This window comes from Homalodisca vitripennis, chromosome 3 (assembly GCF_021130785.1).
Source record: "Homalodisca vitripennis isolate AUS2020 chromosome 3, UT_GWSS_2.1, whole genome shotgun sequence".
NCBI lineage: Eukaryota > Metazoa > Arthropoda > Insecta > Hemiptera > Cicadellidae > Homalodisca > Homalodisca vitripennis.
The window spans coordinates 43,979,956-44,000,547 of record NC_060209.1 but is presented as its reverse complement, the minus strand read 5'-3'; the positions used below and the strand labels follow the sequence as shown (position 1 = coordinate 44,000,547).

The following is a 20,592-nucleotide window of genomic DNA, read 5'->3' as shown; positions in this document are numbered from 1 at the left end:
TATATTATGTCATAGACACCCAAATGTGAAACCGTTACAAATAAAATAACATTTAAAATCAATCTACCTTTTGTATATTTTTGGTCGTCTTACTACACTTTTAGCTTTCTAGTTACACATTTTGGATATCACATATTAATAGGGCAAATAAATTGCTTAAAATTATAAAGTTAAGCTTCTTAAAAGCTATAAATAGACTTCAGTGATTACATTTTTTTTTAATCCGAAAATAAAATATCATTATTCTCGTCACAAATATTATATTTTGTCTCCAGTACTTAGTTAGTCCACACAATGTAATATGAGGCATAAACCACATGCATTTACAAATAAAGAACCGGTTTACCGGTTTTAACGAAGTAACCTATACACTAAAAGATTTGGTTAAAGGACAAGAGAAAGATAAATACAATGAGAAATAGGGAAGTATTAATCAACTTTTATATTTCGGCTTAAACCTTCTTCAGGAAATTAAACATCATGAATAGGGCTATAATAACAAAATAAACATAAACATCAACACAGAAAATGAAAAATTAAAAATGAATAATGTAGAATGGTAAACATATGATTTGATTCTATAAATTCACTTTGTTGACTAAGTCAACTTAAATTTAATTCATTTGGAAATTTTGATTTGGTTCCATGGTTCTAAGACTGTTTTCTATGTATAGTGGATACACAGTTAAGCTAGTATTCACAATTTAAGAAAACCTAGAATGTTTTTACCCTTTGAAATTATATTAAAATTATTTAATTTTCTATGTATGTAATACTTGTAAAAAGGACAATGTTGTATATCTTTACGCAGAATTTATTTATTTCTGTGACCACGGTGACTCTCTATGTGTGTCTTATAGTACTTTGCTTCACAAATAACCACAATTAGGTGCCCAATAACAAATGGGAGCTTTTAAAACAGTTCCTGCAGTAAAAATATAAAATTGGTACACAAAACTATCTAAACGTATAAATTATAAATTTAATTTAACTTATATAATACCACACCAATGCATAATTTGTTTTAGATTATAATACTTCTCTTTGGTGTTGATTATTTTTTTGGACAAATTAATAATAACGCATAATTTTGAAGTTTCAATGTGTTACCTGCTGTTATAACAGCAGTTACTGGAAATAATTCCAATAATATATTTGTAAATTCAATGCTAATTAGCATAGCTAATGGCATTATATCACGTTTACACTGATTATACTTTTACACTAATTCATGCTGTAACCTCAAAGTAATGTGAGTACATAACATTTAGTAGCGATTTCTCATTGGAAACTGGATCTTCTTTTTTACCCTAATGCAAATCCTAACCCTATTAAGTTTATATTCTACTAATCGTACCCTCAGTAACACTTTTAAGAGATTTCCATCACTGTATCTACGCCTTGATGAAAGTTAAAAGGCAATTCTACTTGCCACATGACTTATTTTAAATGTGTTCAATCTTTACTTTCTCAATTATAATAGATTAATCATAATAAATTATATTCAAGAAGAGTATTTAAAGATTTTGAATATTGATAAAATTACAGACAGTTCTTCTTACAGCTTTATCCAAAACGTTTTAATCATTTATGTTGTTCTGCTTCTTGATTATGCACAAAGGGACAAGAGGAGCGCTTGTGTCGGAAAGAGAAGAACAAGAAAGCAGAGTGCGAGACGCGTGGGTTTTTGCACCGTTCCCACGGGATTGTGTGAAGCAGTGGGTAATGGTTATTTTCTTAAGGCGAGTTTTGTCGCATACCCTAATACAGCTTTATATTCCCATTCCTATTCCTTAGAGTTGCTTTAACAAAATTCAGATTATGGTGCTCTAAGTAAGTAGTAAATACTCAGTGAAGTAGTGATGCATTACATAATTTGGGCATACCATTAGTGTTTATGAATAATATAATTATACGTTTTTATAAGTGAAATCTAATAATACCAACGAAAATAATCCCATTAATGAATAATGTTATAACATGGTTACAATCTTCATTAGGATCAAGTAAAACGAATTGATCTTGAAATAAATATTAACTGTGACAGGTCAACCATGAAAATAAAATTCTATTTTCAAAATAATATGTTCAACTGCGCCGTAGTATTGAATCTGGTATCTAAAAATATTTTGAGACAGTGTTAGTAGAGTTCGGGCTAGAACAGATTGCTTTTAAATATTTTATGATTTGGACTGTAGATTTTGCAACCCGACTGTGTTGCGATAAGTATCATCAAGTATTACTATTTATGTGCTATCAGTGCCTAATGATGACCCAATAAGTGACACGAAGTCAATATAATGTTGGGATTCTAAGGTATATTTAAGAATACGGTACTTACCAAGATGTTGGTATTACAGTATTTTCAAAATAAAAAAACGCTTTTTATAATACTCCTATAAATTGTATCATTAAGTTTGGAACAGTTGTATTTAGTGGTTTAAAAGTAGCAATCTTTCTCCCATGTTACAGTACAAAACTTTCCTGCTCGAAATTTTGAGTTAGCCTACAATTAATTCATACATGAAAAGTAAGGATTAATATTCTCGCGTGTATGTTAATGAAACACATTCATCTGTGTTCTTTTTAGTTACAATATCAAATAAAAAGATAGTAGGATTTCTGATATTTGCTATATCTCGTGTTAAAAAAAGGATAACACTGCATTTTGAGGATGTAAATCTACCCTCTTCTTCAGTTGTAAATAACTCTAATACACAATAATGTACTGCCAAACAAGGGAATAAATGGTAACCATCTTGTAGACGACGGCTCAAAGTTCAGACTGGAGAGAATGAACCAAATTATGTCACTGCCCAGGATCCAAGATCGCAAATAACACGTTGCACGTTTTTTAATTTAAAACTACGGCATATGGCTAAAATCCTGCTATCTGTTCAAATCATCCATCGTAAATAACAGCAGCAAAAGTTTTATTAAATTCGCTAACTACATGTTATTATTGTTCCTCACTAATGCAGCTAATAAGAGTATTCACCACGCAAACAGATCCATCACACCTTAACTTACAGATTTAGGTGTAGCTCGTTTAATGCGAATAACAAACTTGCTTCTTATTATTGAAAATTCGTATTTCCAATAATAGTTAATGGAAATACCCTACACGTATGTGAAAATCGTACAAAGTATTGACACAAACCAACAATAAGACCAGTACATAAATGCTCACACAAACGTTCCCAATTGCGAACGTTACACAATAAATACACACTAAGGATCCACAGTGTTTCCTGCATTTACAGTCGTTGGCTGTTGTTATTGGTTTTGTTCGCTTGTACAAATTTTTTATCCTATTGTTTCCTTGCAATTATTCTTAAAAATAGTTTTTTTTTTCTAAGTCTTTCTTGAAGTTCTTATAGTGACAAAGTAGTGAAAAACCTTAAATCAGACTGTCTGTGATGTCATGTATAGTTTATTTGGATACGTTTTTTTTTCAATGAACACATTGGTGGATTTTCAAGATCGAACATAAGAATTTATCTCTCTACGTGATTATCAATGTGAATTCTGCTTTCATTATTGTTCTCTATTGAACGAAATGGTGTTACGGAGATAGGATTGTTATTTCCCTAGTTCACATCTCTTCCAATAATAATCATGTGTGGGTCCCTCGTTTACATTTTACATAAACCAAACCAGTCGGCCTTTAAAAGATTCAACAATAGAATGAAGTAACTTTTAAGTTGACTGACTTCAACAGTTATAAATTGTAGAATAATGTACCTTCATGCAAGCATCGTAGATTCTGTTACTATTTATAATCTCTGTAAGAAATAAGAAAATAAATTTCAATTGATAAGCCATAAACTACAAAATGCGTAAATTGTGTTTGAACAATCTTTTCATTGAGCTTGTTACACAAGCAGCGTAATATATTTCTATATTACCACGTACAGAAAATATCAGCAATGCATATTCGAGCCCCATAAGATATGTTACCATAGTTATCAGGAAGTGTTTGGTTGTCTTAGTTTTCTTTTTTGTGAGTCTTTCTTGAAGTTCTTAGAGTAATAAAGTAGTGATCTCGAAGTCAGGTCACGTCCCTCTATACCTGGCGGTTAGTGTGACATGGACTCGCTTTATTGCGATATGAAGCAATACAATTTTGTTCACCTTCCTTGCAATTATTGACACATCCCGTGAATTAATATAATTTACTACCTGTATTAATGACACTGATCTTCTTTCACGTTTTAAAATTTTGATATTATTGCTCCCTGTCATAGAGACGTATAGGCAGACAGAAATCATATACACTGCTCAACACTCGAAGTGGAACACTAGTAAACTCGACAAAAAATTTTATTTATTTGGTATCTATTAAACCTTTTATTAGCTTGGTAGTTAAATTCTTGTAGCAAAACACCTTGTGAATGGAAATACAAGAAAAGTTAGGAAACGTTTACCTTTGGACCCTTTCTTATCACTGGATGCAGGTAATTGCACTCTAAACCAGTTGGTGCTGCTTCTTATCTAAGATAATAACAACATTAGAAGTTGGCATGATTAGTTTCCTTCTGTACAGCCCAACATTTTGTTTGCTCACGAACATCTATCAGCCAGTATTGACCCGTGTTTTGTTTAAAATGAGTCGTTTGGACTACGAATCTCTGAATCAAGCCATGGGGATGCTAAACATTGGTGAAGCTATGCGTTCAGTTGCAGATCGGTTCAATGTAAGTGTTCGTGTGATACATCGGGCCAGGCAAAGGTGTCTGGAAACTGGTAGTGTTTCTTACAGGCATGGTGGAGGGGGTGGCCGTCGAACTACAGCAGCCCAAGATCGATTTTTAGGAATCCAGGCTCGAAGAAGGCGAACAATTACAGAATCCTTCAAGCTGAACTTAGACAAGCAACACACACATTGGTTTCAACACAAACCATATGTAGGAGACTTCATGAGCAAATTTTGAGGTCCAGGGTGCCCAAGAAATTTCCAAAGCTAACACGAAATCATAAGCAAAAACGGCTGGAATGGGCTTATGACCATGTAAACTGGAATCGTGAAGAGTGGAACAAATGTCTGTTCGCCGATGAAACCCGGATACGTTTGCACAGTTCAGATGGACGTGATAGAGTGTGGAGACGGCCAGGTGAGCGTTATGACGAGGCTAATGTAGCTGGTATAGTAGCTTATGGAGGTGGGTCCATTTCTGTGTGGGGCGGAATTTCTTTTATTCGACCTTTTCCGCTCGTGGTTTTTGGTAACAATGCCATGACTGGCCAGATGTACTAGAATATGGTTCTTGAGCCTGTAGAGTTGCCTTTAGCTCAAGAATTTGGCGATACTTTTACCTACGTTTATGGCAATGCTCGTCCTCATCGCTCCAGAGCAGTCAAAAATTTGTTTAATGATCATACAATAACGCGGATGATATGGCCTGCACAATCACCAGACTTGAATCCAGTAGAAAACATTTGGGATCGTCTTAAGAGAAAAATCAGGGCTCATGGAGTTGCTCCTGATAAATTTGAAGAGCTTCAGCAGGTCGTCATCGAGGAATGGGAAATCATTCCTCAGAAAGCAGTGCAAGACCTTATAAACAGCATGCCTAGAAGGTGCCAAGAAGTAATAAGGAAAAGAGGAGGTCCTACTCACTACTGAAGATGAGAAAGGCGTAAAAACAGAGGTTTCTTTGAATTTTTATTTGATTTTTAAGAACGCTTAACCTTCTTCATAATAGTGAAATTTATTTTGTTTTACATTTTCTATCAATAAAGTTGTTCAATAAATTATGTTTAAATTTGTAAAAAATTTATTTTTTCCATTTGATCTACAATATGATATATTCTAGAAGCAAAATAACCATCATTACGTGAGCAGAAAATGAAAGGGAATAATGGAATCGCAAGAACTGCTTGTGTTCCACTTCGAGTGTTGAGCAGTATAGTAAACAAAGTTTACAAATCCTGTCAGTTAAACAAAAAATTATGTCAGCCTACAAACGACAGGCCTTAATAACAGGATGTAATGTATGATGAATATGATGAAAAAGTAATATATTTTTTGTAATTCCATCACAATATTGTAATTAATCCATTAAAATACAATATTTAAATGAATAAATTTCAAATACAAAATACAGCCTACAAAAATTAGAAAATTAAATAAACAAATACATTTTTACTTTTAAGATTTATTTTATTCTAAAATTATATATAACATTTCAATAAACATTGAATTACAAAAAGTACTTGCTCCGCCGGGACTCGAACCCGGATCTCTCACTTGCCGGGGGAGTGAGCTACTACAACACAGAGCCCTTACTACTTTTTACGATTAGTCGACTATTTTGTATTTGACCGTTTCGTTAATATTTTTAAATAATCAAACTAACATACAAATTTAATAAATGTAAATAAAAGTGTTTTGACAGGTCTTCCGATCATATGTTACAGGTGGAATTTCCAATTTGAGAGGTGATTTTACTATTATATCTGAAATATTTGATATCTTACACAATGAAATTTGTGTTTTGTAATATTTATAACATTCTGGGTTAATAATCATATTCTCAGTTTTATTCTGTTTATATTCTGCGATAGAAGTAGAAACAGACGAGAGAGTAAGAAATGAAGTAGAGGGTAAGCCATTTGTGGAATGATGCTCATTCCACCCTCAGTAATCCTACATTTCTAAACCATCTTATTTCTTGAGAACATAGAAAAATTTCATTTATGTCCATCTCTCTGTATACCCGTGGAATTTGGTTGGGATTATTGGCAACCCTGATAGCAATAAGATATAAGATACTAGCAGGATAAATAAATGGTTAAATAAACTGATAAGAATCATTTGAAATTTTATATGTGACACGCATAATATCACATATAGCCTAATGAAATAAGTTGTAGACTTTAATCTTGCATGCAATCTTAGCGAAATCTGTAACGCGACACATGGTGTGACATAATTTAACCTAGTTTCAAAGATTTATTCTATATAATTCAGCCTAATATTTTATAAATCTAATAAGCACAATATTGCTGTCGTATTTTTATCCAGGCTGTCTCCAGTCATTAAAGTGGGTTTAGACCCATATTTAATTATTAAGCAATAACAAATCAATCAATCAAGTAATGTTGATCTAAGATTTATTAATGATGGTGATCTGTATTCAAGACAAAATTGTATTGAAATCAAATGGATCCCTGTTCAAAATAACAATGGGACAGAAGCAGCAAAACTTTAGGCGGAGCACATAAATGAAAACTGAAGAGCCCATTATTGATGCGTTTCAGGTGCTCAAGAAGACATCAAGTGGTGGCGGACCTCCAGCAAATTATCTGTATATTTTTTAGAAGAATTGATGCTAAGGAAGAGATTTCAAGGTCGCAGATCAAAAATGAACACTCTACAAGACATCTGAACTTGCCAACTAACACACCAGAGTGTGTGAATGAGTTGCTGTCCTCCAAACGGAGGAAGTTGCTTGGAATCGTTCGCGAAGCAAGAAATCACTACCACTACAGTATTTGTAATAAATATTATGGACTCCAACCATGTTGTGTGGAAGTAGACGATACAGTTGCTAATCACGCCTTATGCGACGATCTCAAGATTGACAGGGTAGGTTGTCAGAGCAGCTTTTGCATAAAATTAACTAAAGATGAAATAAAGATTTTTCTTGAATTTTAAAAACCCTGAAACAGAATTTCACATAGAGGAAACATATATTGTGTTCTTCAACAACTCCACACTCCAGAAAGGTAAATTTGACACATAAGTGTATTATATTATGTCCTCTACAAACTACTGGCACCGGAAATACTTTAGATCAGTAATAGCCGGAGTGCACAATTTTTGCGCTTAAATATTTTCAAATCAGCTTATGTATATACTTTCTTAATTGGCGAACAATTCCAACGCTATTACGGTACCTGACCTGACTTGCCTTAGAATGAAAGTAAATTACAATTGCTGGAAGTATTACTTTGTCAATAAAGTAGTCGTTTCAGAAAAACTTACCTGATCGTGGTAAACAGGCAAATACTAATGTAATGCCGGAATGAATATAAGTAGTCGTATTTTTACCGAAGAGTTCCAGAACGTTGTACATTTTCTTGGTGGGGGCAACAACGCAAGCGCTACCGCAACACCGAAAATAGTTCAGACTAAAAGTAGATTACAATGGCCAGTTCCTAGCTTGTGCTTAGACGGTTGTTAGACGTTGATACGTACCAGTTCATATTTACTTCATCGAGGCAACAATTCAAACGCCGGGAATAACATAGACAGAAAGAAGATTACAAGGTAAGCAGATAAGCTTCGACTTATGTAGGCTTATCAGACCGAGGCAACAGCATAAGTTATGTATTTCTTTGATCATGGCAACTTATATTTCTTTAATGCATGTTTTATTCGAATGAGATATGCTTGTTCAAGCGCGAATTCGAATAGGAACAGTTATTTGACTTTTGAACCTCTTAACCATAAACATTGCTAGAATATATATCGTACAATTGTACTTCCTATTAAAAATTATTTTAGTACTCAATCATATTGCATCATAAGTCCTTTTACTGACATTACTAACAGACGGACTTAGTATTTCTCCACCCCTACCAAACATATTTCACGTACCGAAATAGTTGGATCCATTAATTGAAGTATTATGGAGTACAGACATTCGTGAAAACTGCGACTTTCACTCTTTGAATTGAGGACTGTGTATTTATATTTATATATGGTACACATCAAAACTGCTACTTTCATTATTTTAATTGAGGGCACCAAAAAAGCTCTTTAAACTTTCCTTTTGTGGATCAGGAGACTTTATTATCTTCCTGTGAATCACTTATTTTGAGGAGTGTTTACTAAGCCACTTAAACAGGCATACCTATTATTCGATAGAAAATCGTTTCAAAAGTCGCGGGTAACTGCTAGTTATGCAAATTCCTTTAACTCGAGGATAAAGTCAATCTAATAATATTTATACTCACGTATACAATTGTTATATATATATTTATATACGTGTGAGTACTTTCAGCCACTGGAAGAGTAAGCTTACTCACAATTTTAAGGCATATACGAACAATGTTTTACTATATATTGATAGCACAGAGCATTTATAATTTATTAGATGTGTTAAATTCTCTTTTATGTAAAACAGTGGCCACAATTGGGTTTCACAACAATATAATTCGTTTATAATAATTCTCTCGTTTTAATATGCTCATTGCTTATAAGTAATTAAAAGAATAACAAATCCATTTTAATGTGAAAAATCATTGTCTAGGATTATTACACTTAATGGAATAAAACAATCTAAGATCTTTTATACTTTGAATTTTTATCAAAGCTTTCTCTTTTTCAACCGCCTTTCTTAAATATTTTTTCCAAGTACATTTTAATCATACGAACCATTAAATTTTCAATTATAAATAATTAATTTAATAAATAAATATAGAGTAAATACTTTGAAAGTATCAAGAAAGATAAAATATTACAACATAATTAACGTATTTTTGTTGCGAATGTTAAACATTGGTTTATCAAATCGTTTAAATAATTTCACTGAAAAACAATTTCTAATATTGGAATACCAGGATACGTTTATTATACACATAGTATTGTACACGTTTAATATACCATCAGAAACAAAAGTGTATTCATGAGATTCCCTTCAAAGAAAGTATTATTTCTTTCTGTTAATTGGATTATACACGTTTCATCAAAGATTTTTGCTCTTTATTACTCAAAATAGTGTAACTTTTAAATATAAATATCTTTTATAATGTGATTGTATTTCAAAATAATCTTTATTATCATTTCATATTATTTAGTTATAATTATTTTATATTATTATATTATTATTTAGCTTATTTCAGAATACGATATTGAATTAACATCGTAATTTATGGTTTATTATAAAATTACTACCATGCAAACTTAAACAGATACATTTTGTGGCCACTTTTTCGATTTCATGAGCCATTTTCAGTCCTAAAATTGCTTAGATACATGAATCGACACTTTCTTAGACTGGTACTACGGTAGCTTTCTCTTAAAAAAAATAAACATTTTTAGTATTCAGCAGAAAATATTTCTTCTAAGTTGATAAGAAATTATACAATATAATGGTAATTTAGTTTTTACTCTTGACAATCAGTATAATAGTTTGTAATCTTTAATATTAGATTACTATCAAAATCTTAAATAAACAGTATTATTGAAAAGTTTTCTGACGTCAATAAGTACATATTCTAATTGATTTTAAAAATTTTACTCGTCTTTTTTAGTGTGACATAAAATTTGTTTTATTTTTAGACAGCATAACTCTCTTGAAACCTATGTATTAATAACAGAAACTAAGAACAACAGTTTACTATTTTGAAGTGTTTAAAAGAAATATGGTCTGAATTGCATCAGATACGGTGATAAAGTTCATGTTAGTATCTCTTCTCACTCAAAAATTATTAAGGTGAATTCAATCTGGTGCTTCAATGAGACTTAAAATTCTACCAAACATTTAAACCATTTAATACTTTAATCACTTATTTCTCACTCTTTAGTTTTAATATCGAGAATTAATTTTGTTGCTCCTTCCTAAGTCCGGAATATTAATCCGAAATACGAATAATAATTTTAAAGGTTTAAGCACAAATCTGATGGGGATAAAAACGTAAAAACGTAAGCAATCAAAAGAATATTTTTTTATTTTACTCTTCTTGGTCACAATTTTCACCTTTCAGTTCAACCGATCTCATGTAGTTGACAAACAATTGGACCCAGTAAATCAAAAGTCTCTACAAGGATGTTACTTCAAGATTCAATTTATTTTACGAAAATCAATTCCTCCTCTGTAGATTCAGTTTAATGTTCAGTATGGATCAGTCGCTGATATAGCGAACTTTTCATGTAGTCTTTCTTTTATTTCAATAATAAACTCTAACCAACTTTGTATTCAGCCTGAGCAAGGTTTAAATCGAAGGAAATCGCAATCCAATCCATACTACAAAACTTTGTACCTTCGTAGCGTTATAGCTGCAATAAAATGATAGGGTAATAATAACTTCAATTCTCTCCTCCTACCTTGACGGAGGATACTGAACAAAACCATTTCGACAGCTGTTTTTGTAAAGTATCAAGAGCCTGTATTGGAATCGTTTCATTAACCCTCCATCCGTGCAATATCTCTTATAGAAATGTCCTAGAAACTTTATACTTTGTACATGGGTTTCTGTTGTTCCAGAGAAGAATGCTATTTATTGAGCGAGGGGTCATAAAATCGAGTGCAGTCCGTCTGTCTGTATGTATGTCAGTCCCCTTGTGTGATAACTTTGGGTTGCTGTCTGTCCTTTGATACTCTCTTGTATTGGTTTATTCAAATATTATTTGTTAGTATAGTCCTTGATACTCTGATATGATCATCACAAAAGCGTGATCTAATATTTTATACATCCGTACTAATTATAATCTTTATAAACAGAAAACTGTATGTGATTGCATTTATACGTACTGTTAAAAGTAAATTTGAAATTTTATGCAATGCTTTATGTAGTTCATAAGTACTTGATGAGAGTAAAATACTTGCAAAACTCTGCAAACGAACTGATTTCAGCCACTAAGTTACTACGTTATTTAGTGTTAAGTAACATGAAGGATTAAATAGCGTTTAATCAGAAATGTTGAATAAAGCCTTGAAGATGGGGGAATATTTCTTTTTGGGTATGTACAACAAGAATAAAATACCATTCGGTTTTTTAAGTACTTACAGATATTTCACCTGTTTTCGTTGAATTTCTAAATGCAAAATGTGGAATGGAAGATGGAGAGAATAAGTATTTGTTTGTGATATTAAATATGTTAATGCTTTAAGTTGTAGTAGTTAGATGCCTAGTTATTAAAATGTTAATAGGCTTCTTCAATATTATTAAACAAATGGAGCAAATCATTCCTATCAGAGAGAGTTTACCACTAAAGTACTATGAGAAACAGTTCTTATGGAGAAAACAAAGGTTTATGCAAATTATACGACATTTATTTACGTAATCCTTTAATTTCTGTTATTTAAATTCAGCCGATTAACCCCATATGGGTGGCATCTTAAATTATAAACAACGAAATATTTCTAGTCCAATTCTCCAGAAGCGAAAAGCTTCAATAACTGTAGTCCCCTAAAGGGAGGAATTGCCAAAAAATAAAGCACACCCTCGGGCCTAGAATTTCCAGAGGTTGCAGTTCCTGAAGTGATATAGTTAACACTCAGATTTTCAGGAGCCGTGTGCTCCAATGGTGAGTTTTTTCAAAAGATTAGGTCTCATGATATACGATCCAATAGATTATTCTTATAAGTGGTCTTCTGACACTGAAGGTCTTGTTATTGTTCAACAGTTTTCACGAGTATATTACTTAATACTTTAAACGTTAGAAATTTTTTCTCTTTTTTTATTATTGAAGAATTTAAAAGTTATGAATGTAATAAGAAATAGATTTTTATTGCAAACTTCCGTAATGATACTAAAAATATAAATAGATATTTTAATCTCCATCAAGTAAGCTGTAATACCAATTGTACATTATTTTAATCTAACTTGGAACGCTACTGGAGTAATTACAGCGAGATACAGAGAACACACTCTCTCCGTTATTCAATCAAACCAATTACGGTCTGTGGCTACAATGCTTTGTCCATCCCTTCTAATGGCGGTTCCAGCCTCTAGCCATCGTGTTTTCAAAGGCCACTAATTCGTCTTTACTTAAGCTCCACTTCATTATTCCGTCTGTTCTGTTGAGTTGTCTCATTGTAACTTGACAATCACTCTACCATATTTACAGTACTACAAACAGTTTACGTGCATACAGTTATATTTTAAAGGACTTCACAATAATGCATGGGATTATATCACAATAGTATTTATTAATATGTGAATAATAATAACTTCAAAATACAATTAAAACTTTACAATACACATTTTTTGTATAAAATAGTTTATAACTTAACACTTACAACACACTCGTAACCAGATCATACATATGCCCAAAACTATTAGACTCGTGCAGAATTTTCTACACAGCCCAAAACTATCAATCTTGTGCTACTCTCCGCACATCCCAAAATCACCAGACTCCTCCAAAATCACGCAGGCTCCTCTGAACAGGCCAAAACTGTCAGAGTCATGCATACCCTTTGGCACAGTTCTACAGACTCTTCCGCACAGCTCAACTTATACACATGTGCTGATAGGGAGTAATGTACTGTTAACGCACTATTTTGTTAATTTCTATCGAACTACTCAATCTGTAGTTTCCAGCACAAATTTTACTATTACAGAGAACACACATAATACGTGCATAATTAAGCCGACATAGTTTCAATTAATTATATTATGTGAATCTACACATACCGAAACGAATTCTCTTAACTTACAGGTTCACAATAAAACACCTAACATACATGAAATTAATTATATTTTTTGGTTGGCAGAGAATTTACTCTCTATCTCTCAGCCAATTTGATGCCTATGGAAGCTGTGTGTAGAACACTGAAATGTTGCAGGGTTCACAATATCCTGACATCTAGTGTACCTGAATGAGAGGCTGTATGGGGCTGTGTATTCCCATTCTACACACTAGAGGAATACATGCACAGAACAATATAACCATTACCTTCATATTTTCTTACTTTATTTGTCATTTCAAATACAACAAATTGTAAAATTGACTCCATTTTTAATCTCTAAGATTATAAATAAAGATTATTCTGATTCTGATTCTGGTTCCAGGAGGAGTTCGCCTTGCGTGGCACACGTCAAAGCAAAAGACTCCACTTCCCGAGAGTTCGCCTCGTTATGGAGGAGGGGTTTGATTATTTCGGACCGGCATTATATGACGTCCTCCCCTGTGATCTTTGTCACTGTCTTTGTCTAGTTTTGAAAATGGAGTAGTTTTAGCGGAAATATCATTTTTAACTTAATCTTTTATTAGAACTATTTTAGTACTCAATTATTGTAGTGAAATAATTTCATTAATTGTTCACGGACACATTCATCTATTATACTTCTGTAACAATCTAATCTCTTATATTTTCCCATCAATTCAGATCAATATATATGTAAAATACTAGCTGATGGGCACAGCATTTCCGTCACAATTGTTGATATTGCCGGGCCGTGACGATTCTTGCATTCTTATTACGATATTCTCATATACGATTCTTACATCTTCCGTAACACTACGAGCTTATATTATGTCACAACTTTAGGGTAATATAGTTGTAAATTATCAGCTGATGAATAGCAGTTTCGTAAAAAGACAGTGTTGGATACCCAGAATGCACATGACAGTGGCTTCCCAAAAGAGACATACTTTCCTAAAAGTGTCAAACCTGAAGAAATGTGTTAATGCCGCTAAAATTGGCTATAGTATCGATAGAGCCATTAGGGCTATTTTAGTTATATAAATATATTTAAGGTGTGTATACTCTTTATATCTTAATGTCTAAGGAAACACTCATAACTGACTATAGGCTCACATTTAAAATCTCATCTTCCTCTTTTTAAAGTCTTTGGGAAACCTATTCCTGTGATTATAATATTCTCAGTCACTTATTGTGTTCAATTGTGCATATCACGGAAATTAAACTGCACGTTTACGATTCTTGCAAAGTATTATCAAATTACTTGAATACTCCTATTTTCCGTAGCCACTTGATGTTTGGAATCTACTTCCAATGAAAGTCCGCTGCTTCTGGCAAGGTAGGTGTGGCAATGCTGGATTATAAAAAGAATAAAATCTATGGAAATACACAAACTGCGGGTCACATTAAAGGTAGTTCCACCGCTTCTAGTCGAGTGGAAAATTTGCAGTGTAGTTTGGTGCTGCAAACCGCGTACATCAAACGAGAAGGAAAATTACTAGATTTACCTATCGTTAAAATTCAGTTCTCAATTAATAACTAACTTAATAATAATTTTTTAATAATGTTATCCTATCTCATTTAAAATTCTGTGATTATCTCAGAAAAACCAAGTATTTTTTACTAAAATATTACATAATATTGCCAGCTCATATCTTATTTTTATTATACTTAAAAGCGTTTGCTGCATTAAAGTTTTCAAAATTCACTAGTAAAGTTTTGTTTTATTTAAATACAATTTTCTTTATAACAGTTAGCGCTGTGAGTTAACCTTAGCAAGTTTCACATACAGATATTAAATTACTGATTTTCTTATTTTTTTATGAAACAATATTCATAAATTGGTCACGTATTAAATTGTACAAATACAATTCTACTTAAATTAACTAAATATTATTTTAGTTACATTATATGACAACTAAGCTTTCTTAAAACAAGTTATTAATCGGTAGATACTGCATATGATTATAAGAACCAAAACTTGTCAAAAAGAAATGAAATAATTCAGATTTTCATTTTATTATTAATTAAGTTACTGGTTAATAACGTGTTTTAAATTATAGAAGCCTTATCACTTCACTTCCAAGATTTTCTATGTCCTCAAAGGAATAATCTACGTCTTTAAGCCTATGCCGCATAATTAATGTCTTACCTCTGTATGTTATTACTTCCCATTGTTATTACTTATCAATGTGTTTATACTTGTAAAATATCCAATTAGGAAATATATAAATTACGTGATATATATACTTTCAAACAACACTATGTCTTACACACGAATACATTATTCAATACATAAACATACAGGTGTACTTTTTGATGAATTATGCATGAGTTGCAAAATAAGGAGCTGTAAGAGAAGCGTAGATACTAAGAAACTGGGGCACATCTGAGACAAAACATAATCACATTTCTTGTTGTCTGAGTAGAGCGGCTACACCTCACAGATGTTAGGTGATGAGAGTATTTCTATGTAATGCTATATTCCTCTCAGCAAAATTTATATTTCTAATGTTCAAATAATAAAGTTAGGATGTGGAATTATATTTTTTCTGTTAAGCTTAGTCAGTTATACTCACATTCCCAATACTATTTAAACGTATTATAAATTTGTACAAATTTATCTCAATATTGAGAGCCTATCGTATCAGCTATTTTAATTATTAATTCATTACAATATAGGTTCAAATTGATTTAAAAGTATCTTTTTCGTCTAGCGTATACTTTTTCCCTGCGTTATATTTGGTTTTTGGGCCATTTCAATCTAATTGAGGTGATATATAGCCAACTTAAAATACATCTAGGAAGTCAGTAGCTGATATGTAACTGGATGTATTGTAGTAACATACGTGACAGACTTGCACAAAGCTTAATTATACAATTAAAACAATACAAACAAATACAAAAATACACTTGATGGGCGTTTAACGAGTACCTCTAACGTTCGTTTACTTTTAAAATTTATGTTTATATTTTTTCATTATAATATTTGTAATTTTGATCTGTAAATAAAAATTATTTTTGAAGATAATGGTAATTTATTTATGTTTTACAGGGTTCAGAAGTTGAAGCTTTCTAAAAAGTCAAATATTTAAAGGTTAAATTAATTAATGTATTTTAGTTTTAAATACACCAATAAATTTATATATGTAAAACCGTTAAATTCAACTTTTACGCATTTCTCCATTTCGTTGTTGTTTTTATACATATTTTTTCGATAGGCAAAGTTAATGAAAACAGCATTAGTTTTAAACTAATTATCAATCAATACTTTTTAGTCACACAACATTACGTTTATGGCCTTTTTCGTATAATCATTTGAGCCTAAATTCCTTACACCATTATTTTATATTTTTTTGTCTTAGATTTACTTGCTGAAAAAAATCTTTATTTATTTAGTAGATAGAAAAACTAAATTATATTCATAAGGATCGATCATACTGAAGGGCCTAAATGAGGTTTCGACCAGCGAATAACTATACTTTTGTCTATCAACTTCCCGATATATAATATTTTTCATGAAAATTAAATATTTAAAAGGGTTAAAATAGGCATGCAACATGTAAAAGAACAATATTTTATTTCATAATTTCCTGGTTTCCTATAAAGATCATATTTCACACACAGACACGTGTTTCATCCCACTAACTCTTCACCTTTCCGATAAGTCATAAAGTACAAGTTTGGCAAAGGAATTCCTCATTACGTAAATGGAAAAAACTAAATATATTATTACGAATATCGTAGTACCATATAATTTTAAATGAGGTTGCTAACCCAAAAACAATTCTTTTCCAATTCCAGATGACCTACAATTATGGACAAGTTTGAAATACATGTAGCTTATGCTTTCAATGGATAAAATAAAGATTTTCATGAATATCAAACACCCACAGGGATTGGAAGAGGGATGTAACTATAGAAGAACTATACTTTGGTATTTCAACTCTTATTGTCCTAAAACTGAGAAATTTGACTCACATGTGCTTCATGCTCTCAAAAGAAAAAGAAAACATTGTTCATGACTATAAAGCACCAAGAAGGGTTGGGATTGGTATACAACAACTAGGATGTATGCTTTTCAACTTCCCCTAGATCCTATGAAGATGTTATTTTAAATAGATGTTCATATTAAAGCCCAATGGGGCTTGGATAGATTTGTAACCCCTAGAAGAACTATATTTATTTTTTAATTTCTTATTGTTTTGAAAAGTTGAAATTTGACCCAAATTACACAACTAAATAACTCAAAACCCAAGACACACCCGTAATAAAATTCGACTCGTGGTCGATTTTAGAGATCATATCGTGAGCTTGTAGTATTCTAATAGATTGTCGAGGAATAATCCGATACAGCAGTTCTTAAAAATAACTATAAACCATACCACACTAAATATTGTGAAGTGTGAATAATACCCTTCTATCAATATCCAAATAACGTCCTTATACTAATAGTAGTACCGTAATATTTTAATTTAGATGTAATAATTATATTACAGATTTTCAAGTAACTTTACGTTTGTATCTTAGGTACCACATTAGGTATTAATCTTTAATACTATCATCTAATATTAAGAAACAGTGGTCAATGTTTTAGAGATAGTATTTTCCTAAAAACTCGCAAAGTGGGGCTCAATAAACACATTTTTGTTAATATAAGAAATACTATTTAATATGTATCATCCATTCAAGCGATACAAAAGATGAAGGCGAGACATAAGTTTGATTTGCGACCGGTTTTGATATAAATTTGCGCATATTCAAACATTCTTTGTTTGTATCTTCAACTATAGTTTTTCTGCATTTTAAGGCAAAATGGAAGGATACATTTTTAATACATTCTCAAAACTTTCATCTAGCCTCAAGTTTTAGTATGCTATACCTTAATATGGAGTAAAATTCTAATAAAAGGTCTTTATACTTTGAACACGTCCTGACCACATCAGTCTGCGAATTTTTATAAATTTTCTGTGCGAAAATACGAACATATATTTTTTATTAATGTTTCTTTTGCTTTATTTATTTATTATTTCGTTATTTGCCCTAGCTTAACTAGCTATTGATATAAATAAATAAACGTTTGATTTACAATTATTATTGAGTGTATTTGTCACATGCATGACACAGAGTTTCGTGAATTATACTGCCATGGGCACATGAAAAAATTTATATCCAACATAGAAAAGGGTTTGGTGCATGTTAGGTTTGAATTTATACAAAAAATAGGTATGAATTTTGAAAGATTTTGAATCATAAATTGGGTAGATCTTACTTCTGTTTAAGTCCAGTTTTACTTTGTGTGTTATATTGACACTATAAATATACAGCTGGATTATTGCTACTATTTTATATCATTATAGTTATATATTTTATATCCAACATTACTATGGTAAGACTGAACATGTCTAAGTTATCACAGATGACTGCGACACAGCTATGCGACAAACTGTATTCAAATGCTAATAAAGCTATTGTTTTGTTCTGAACGTGTCTTCTCTTAGCCCTTCTCTATTGTCAGCAGTTCCTTCCTAATATTCGCCTAGCTTGTTCATGTTTACGAGCACTATAATGCACAAGTGACTTTCCACCGGAAAGGCTATATTCAAAAATTGTATTAGAGATTTAGATATATATTCTTATCGATTCAATGGCCCCTTATTTATCCCTTCTTTTGGCACCCCCCTTTTTTCTGATAAGATCTTTGTACTGGCCAGTCGCCCATGAAGACGGTCAGAATAGGGACAGCCCTCTCATCAAATAAAACAAATAGCGATATTAAACTACGTTCTTTAGTGGATTTAATACACAATACACAAATACAAGATATTTTTAAGTACTGTTTGCACAAAATATCAGCATATTGCTTTCGCCCTCATCGTAATACTTACCGAACTATTCAGCATAACTTCACCAGACATGATCCCAACACCATCTACTGTTATAAAATGTTGATATATAAAATAAAATCCACCTACTTCTTACGACTGAGTCCGAAGGACTAGTTTTTAATTAAATCTTCATTTCAGACCATTTACTGCGGCGTATACATATGCAGCGTTAATATGCAGTGTTTGGATTTCATATATCGATATTTCCATGTATCGTTTGGTTTTTGGGATTTTCAGAATGTGGTTGTACTGTATTTTAATTCCAATTTTAAGGAAACATGTGCGCTTCGACTCATTGCTTTAGTGATTATTAATACATTTATTTCATTATCCGTTTGAAAATAGAATGTTTCTACTTCGTATTAACTATAAGATCAAATGAGGATTGAATAAATGTTATTATTGTTGCAGTTATTTACTCTGAATACTATTTTATTTCACACACAAAGTGTTATTGTAACTTGCTAACCAATACAGTGAAGAGCACACAGGACAGTAGCATGGACGATGTAAAACTTGATCCTGATGCACTTCTCTGTTATCGTTATTGGTACCTGTGGTATCTCAGGTTATAGCGTGGCCATGTCTATTGACTCGCTTGTAATAAAAGTCGATTTGCTTTCAAAACGTTTTATTATCATTGCACATAATCCTCTTTGTGTTCTGGTATAATAGTTGCAATAAAATAGCAAGTAATAGCACATAGTTATAATAATTAGGCTTAACTTATAACTACAACAAGCATTATATTATATTTTTTTCATATTTGAAGTTATTGTGAAATCTATCAATATGCATACTTTTAATATATATTTAATAATGTAATTATAACAGTACTTTGTTTTAAAACATATTATTTATAACATATATTGTTCATATATAAAGTTTTTAATTAAAACTGTAAACATAATTACAGTCTTCAATTCATTTTACTTTTTTTACGTCTTTGAAACATTACTTTTATCTGTTGAAACGACTCGTGTATGTATTTTTGCGTATCTACACGATAGCTGAAGTCAAGTATAAAATTACCATTCAATGTGTCGTCCATATCAATGAAACTAGCCAGATCACGAGAAACATGAGGTTAAAAATTTTGTTATGGGGGAAAACTCAAGTTCGTTTACATTCTACCAGCTTCCTCTTATTGGCATCAAATGCTTAATTTATGAGCAAACACACCAATAATAAAGGATTTTGTGAGGCCTTTCGAGTTCAATGAACACATCATCAGACCCACATAACTGAAATAAAAGTCAAGTTTTTGCCAAAATCCCAATTACATAGATTCAAACACTCCCAAATGTTCAATATATTACCCA

The 20,592-nt window shown here is 31.7% G+C and overlaps 1 long non-coding RNA gene across 1 annotated transcript; it reads left to right on the top strand.

Annotated features, from left to right (window-relative positions):
* Positions 1 to 8,152: 8,152 nt before the first annotated feature.
* Positions 8,153 to 14,631, top strand: LOC124358635. The gene is made up of 2 exons (XR_006922052.1): positions 8,153 to 8,275; positions 13,750 to 14,631. It is a non-coding gene; the product is annotated as an uncharacterized LOC124358635 (long non-coding RNA).
* Positions 14,632 to 20,592: the final 5,961 nt, after the last annotated feature.